General features: G+C 38.7%; 1 non-coding gene across 1 annotated transcript; it reads right to left on the bottom strand.

Annotated features, from left to right (window-relative positions):
* Positions 1-6,089: 6,089 nt before the first annotated feature.
* trnaa-agc (transfer RNA alanine (anticodon AGC)) lies at positions 6,090-6,164 on the bottom strand. Its single transcript has one exon. It is a non-coding gene; the product is annotated as a tRNA-Ala (tRNA).

Below are 6,164 nucleotides of genomic sequence, written 5' to 3' on the forward strand. Positions count from 1 at the left end.
ATATCGGCTGATGTCAGTGCTCTGGAGCTGTGCGCATATTTATGGTTGAGTTAACAGAGTATAATCGTTTAAATTATGATGTCGTCATAAAATCAACCTCTCTGTGTTGCATTGTGGTCTTAGGACTGTTCATGCAAGTGTTTTTGTTTTTTATCAGTACAATTTAAAATGTACACAATAAGTATATTGTATCAAATGATTAATTTAAATGTTAGTACATAGAAGTTATAGCCTCTTTTTATAAAGTGCAACCCAATATTTAATCTTAGTTTAATGTGAGAGGGTTCAGAGAACTGAACAGGTGCCAAAAATGAGAAGAAGTAAGAGTAATGCTGGCAAATGATGGTTGCGGATCGCTTCATCTTGACTCCAAGCGGGTCAAAACTACTTTCAGTTTCAACTGTTTGGAAATCCTGCAAATGGAACTGACTGTATCATGAATGTTTTATGAATCATAAAAAGCTCATGAATTATTTAGCACGTTTTACTATGGTTCTCATTCTTTTGCTAAGGCGATTTCTCAGACTCTGATGTGTCTTTTAAGAAGTTATTAGTTTGAAAAGACAGAAGAGACAGATAAGGATTAGATTGGATTGCACTGTAGCCACAACAAGGAACAGTGACCTTGTACTCACAGAGACAGACACACATAGCATTGCAATCAGTACATTACTCTCTTTCAGACTAAAAGGTGTGCTGGCACCTAAAACAGTGGCATGATTTGCTAATGGCTAATACCGTTTTGAAATCCCTCAGTGGTTTTAATCAGATTCCAATTCCATTATAATCTTGCCTCATACCAACTTTGTCATGCTCAACATTGTTGGTTCTCTGATATACAGCACTGTAGAAGGTTAGAGTTCAGTTTATTTTAGTTTCTTTTTCTTTTATTATTTTATGTCACGAGTAAAGCAAAAGTTGTAGCACTAGTGGCTAGTCTAAATTATATATTTTAATATATTATATATATATATATATATATATATATATATATATATATATATATATATATATATATATATATATATATATATATACAGTCTTGTTCAAAATAATAGCAGTACAATGTGACTAACCAGAATAATCAAGGTTTTTCGTATATTTTTTTATTGCTACGTGGCAAACAAGTTACCAGTAGGTTCAGTAGATTCTCAGAAAACAAATGAGACCCAGCATTCATGATATGCACGCTCTTAAGGCTGTGCAATTGGGCAATTAGTTGAATTAGTTGAAAGGGGTGTGTTCAAAAAAATAGCAGTGTGGCATTCAATCACTGAGGTCATCAATTTTGTGAAGAAACAGGTGTGAATCAGGTGGCCCCTATTTAAGGATGAAGCCAACACTTGTTGAACATGCATTTGAAAGCTGAGGAAAATGGGTCATTCAAGACATTGTTCAGAAGAACAGCGTACTTTGATTAAAAAGTTGATTAGAGAGGGGAAAACCTATAAAGAGGTGCAAAAAATGATAGGCTGTTCAGCTAAAATGATCTCCAATGCCTTAAAATGGAGAGCAAAACCAGAGAGACGTGGAAGAAAACGGAAGACAACCATCAAAATGGATAGAAGAATAACCAGAATGGCAAAGGCTCAGCCAATGATCACCTCCAGGATGATCAAAGACAGTCTGGAGTTACCTGTAAGTACTGTGACAGTTAGAAGACGTCTGTGTGAAGCTAATCTATTTTCAAGAATCCCCCGCAAAGTCCCTCTGTTAAAAAAAGGCATGTGCAGAAGAGGTTACAATTTGCCAAAGAACACATCAACTGGCCTAAAGGGAAATGGAGGAACATTTTGTGGACTGATGAGAGTAAAATTGTTCTTTTTGGGTCCAAGGGCCACAGGCAGTTTGTGAGACGACCCCCAAACTCTGAATTCAAGCCACAGTACACAGTGAAGACAGTGAAGCATGGAGGTGCAAGCATCATGATATGGGCATGTTTCTCCTACTATGGTGTTGGGCCTATTTATCGCATACCAGGGATCATGGATCAGTTTGCATATGTTAAAATACTTGAAGAGGTCATGTTGCCCTATGCTGAAGAGGACATGCCCTTGAAACGGTTGTTTCAACAAGACAATGACCCAAAACACACTAGTAAACGGGCAAAGTCTTGGTTCCAAACCAACACAATTAATGTTATGGAGTGGCCAGCCCAATCTCCAGACCTTAATCCAATTGAGAACTTGTGGGGTGATATCAAAAATGCTGTTTCTGAAGCAAAACCAAGAAATGTGAATGAATTGTGGAATGTTGTTAAAGAATCATGGAGTGGAATAACAGCTGAGAGGTGCCACAAGTTGGTTGACTCCATGCCACACAGATGTCAAGCAGTTTTAAAAAACTGTGGTCATACAACTAAATATTAGTTTAGGGATTCACAGGATTGCTAAATCCCAGAAGAAAAAAAAAATGTTTGTACAAAATAGTTTTGAGTTTGTACAGTCAAAGGTAGATACTGCTATTTTTTTGAACACACCCCTTTCAACTAATTGCCCAATTGCACAGCCTTAAGAGCGTGCATATCATGAATGCTGGGTCTCATTTGTTTTCTGAGAATCTACTGAACCTACTGGTAACTTGTTTGCCACGTAGCAATAAAAAATATACTAAAAACCTTGATTATTCTGGTTAGTCACATTGTACTGCTATTATTTTGAACAAGACTGTATATATATATATATATATATATATATATATATATATATATATATATATATATATATATATATACATATATATATATATACATATATATATATATATATATATACATTTTTTTTTTTATTTTTTTTTTTTACAAGAGAAAACATTTTATTCAATTGTTTGTCTTTCTTTTTTTGTCAAAACTTTCCCAAACAAAATGAGCAAAAAAACAAATTCTGTCACATAAGTGTTATTCCTGATGAAGTGGAAAATGGTGTTTAGCCACCTGACAAATCATAAAAATAAGAACAAATTAAAACTACAAGCAGCGCTGAAAGGGCACTCGGGGTCATCGCAACCCGGTGGCCTCAGGAAAAAAGTAAATAGTGGGCGACATGCATTTAAGCGGGGAAATATAAGAGAAATATGGTCACTTCGATGTGCCACAGTTCCTTTCTGCCAGAAGGTGGCGCTTTGACTATAACTGAGTATTGGCAAGTAGAGGTCTTCAGGCCAGGACTCTTATCAAACATGTGAAGTTTGGTGCGTATTGGACATTGCATGCCTGACTTACAACAGCTTTCTGTTTCATGGCAAAACATCTAAATTTGTGACGTCGCCACGGACACGCCCTTAAGCAAAAACTCAGGATCTTCACATTTTAATATCACTAAGGCCTGGTTCATTACTCAAAACCGCAATCATGGGTAAGACTGCCGACCTGACTGCTGTCCAGAAGGCCATCATTGACACCCTCAAACGAAAGAGTAAGACACAGAAAGAAATTTCTGAACGAATAGGCTGTTCCCAGAGTGCTGTATCAAGGCACCTCAGTGGGAAGTCTGTGGGAAGGAAAAAGTGTGGCAAAAAAACGCTGCACAACGAGAAGAGGTGACCGGACCCTGAGGAAGATTGTGGAGAAGGACCGATTCCAGACCTTGAGTCTGGAGTAGAAACATCCAGAGCCACCGTGCACAGGCGTGAGCAGGAAATGGGCTACAGGTGCTGCATTCCCCAGGTCAAGAAACTTTTGGGCTACAGAGAAGCAGCACTGGAATGTTGCTCAGTGGTCCAAAGTACTTTTTTCAGATGAAAGCAAATGTTGCATGTCATTCTGAAACTAAGGTGCCAGAGTCTGGAGGAAGACTGGGGAGAAGGAAATGCCAAAATGCCTGAAGTCCAGTGTCAAGTACCCACAGTCAGTGATGGTCTGGGGTGCCATGTCAGCTGCTGGTGTTGAGCCACTGTGTTTTATCAAGGGCAGGGTCAATGCAGCTAGCTATCAGGAGATTTTGGAGCACTTCATGCTTCCATCTGCTGAAAAGCTTTATGGAGATGAAGATTTGGTTTTTCAGCACGACCTGGCACCTGCTCACAGTGCCAAAACCACTGGTAAATGGTTTACTGACCATGGTATTACTGTGCTCAATTGGCCTACCAACTCTCCTGACCTGAACCCCATAGAGAATCTGTGGGATATTGTGAAGAGAAAGTTGAGAGACGCAAGACCCAACACTCTGGATGAGCTTAAGGCCGCTATCGAAGCATCCTGGGCCTCCATAACACCTCAGCAGTGCCACAGGCTGATCGCCTCCATGCCACGCCGCACTGAAGCAGTCATTTCTGCAAAAGGATTCCCGACCAAGTATTGAGTGCATAACTGAACATAATTATTTGAAGGTTGACTTTTTTTGTATTAAAAACACTTTTCTTTTATTGGTCGGATGAAATATGCAAATTTTTTGAGATAGGAATTTTGGGTTTTCATGAGCTGTGTGCCAAAATCATCAGTATTAAAACAATAAAAGACCTGAAATATTTCAGTTGGTGTGCACTGAATCTAAAATATGTGAAAGTTTAATTTGTATCATTACATTATGGCAAATAATGAACTTTATCACAATATGTAAATTTTTTGAGAAGGACCTGTATTGGCGTGTAGATGTCTTCAGGCCAGGACTCTAAGTTCACACTGCAGGCAAAAGTGGCCCAAATCTGATTTTTTCAAATCAGATTTAGACCACATTAATATGGTCCTGAATCAGACCCAGATCTGATTTTTTTCCAATGCGGCCGCAGTGTGAACAACCAAAGCGGATTTGATGTGGATATGATGCGTATTTTACGTCAATCTATGTCGACATTTGTCACAATTATGCACCGGTGAGTTAGCCCTAGACACAACAGACACAGACAGTAACATTAAAAACTTGACTAGATATGGAGAACAGCGATGGAGCGAGTCAATGGAGGGAGAGTGAGGTGTTAGACCTAATTAGTATATGGGAGATACTTCAATTCAAGCTAAACTAGAAGGATCCTACCGTAACCGCTCCGTTTTTGAAAGCACACGAAATGGAAGAACGGGGCCAAAGGAAGGTGACAAAAGACCAAAACAACCAATTTTGCTCTCTTTCTTTTCGTTCTTCTCCTCTTCAGCACCTGCTCATTAATGTTATGGCTTCCATTACACAAACATGTTTAAATAAAAGCAAAAATGCTTACTTCCTCCATAACCTGCCGAACTTTAGTGCAACAGCGTGCTGCGTCTGATGTCATTGATATTGTTCTTCTGCACATGCGGGTTAGTTTGAAACCTCAAACAGTTCACACTGGAATCAGATATAAGCCACATTTTAAAAGGTAATGTGAACAGCCAAACAAAAAATCAGATCTGAGCAAAAAATCACAATTGAGCATTTGGACTTGCGGTGTGAACGGGGCCTAATAAAACATGTGAAGTTTGGAGCAGATCGGATTTTATTTTATTTTATGCCCAAGTCACAACAACTTCCTCTTTCATGGCGAAACATCAAACTTTGTCAGGCAGCCACAGACATGCTCTTCAGGGAAAACTCAGGATCTTCACAAATTTAGCAAAACGTTTATAAAAAAATAAAAATGATAGAGCAATTACAGTAGGGTCCTCACATCATTAGTGCTCTGACCCTAATGAATAAATTTGGGGTATAGAATGATCCCTTTTATATGGGCTTTCTTAAATATTTGAAATTGTTTTCAGACCCGAAGGGAACATATGCTGCATAATTACTGTAATTTTGTGACGCCAACACATGATGTTTTACTCAGAGCTGTTCATGTCCTCAGACTGGGAATTATGCCTTTCTATGGCAACACTGGTTAGGATGTAGAAGTAGTAGCTCTTTTCGAAAATTCACAGAATACAAGTTGTAATTTAGAGCTCAACGTGTTAAGATAGCGTGAATGCACTTATACACTGATCAGGCATAACATTATGATCACCTTCCTTATATTGTGTTGGTTCGCCTTTTAATGCCAAAACTTGAATAATCTGAGCTACAGCAGCTCGTCTGTTTGATCAGACCACACAGGCCAGCCTTTACATTTACATTTATGTATTTGGTTATCCAAAGCGACTTACATTGCATTCAAAGTACACATTTTACATTATTGTCAATTCTTGCTTTCCCTGGGAATCGAACCCATGACCTTGGCGTTGCTAGCGCCACGCTCTACTGGTTGAGCTACAGGAAAGC

Source organism: Pseudorasbora parva, chromosome 5 (genome assembly GCF_024679245.1).
Source record: "Pseudorasbora parva isolate DD20220531a chromosome 5, ASM2467924v1, whole genome shotgun sequence".
Taxonomy (NCBI): Eukaryota; Metazoa; Chordata; class Actinopteri; order Cypriniformes; family Gobionidae; genus Pseudorasbora; species Pseudorasbora parva.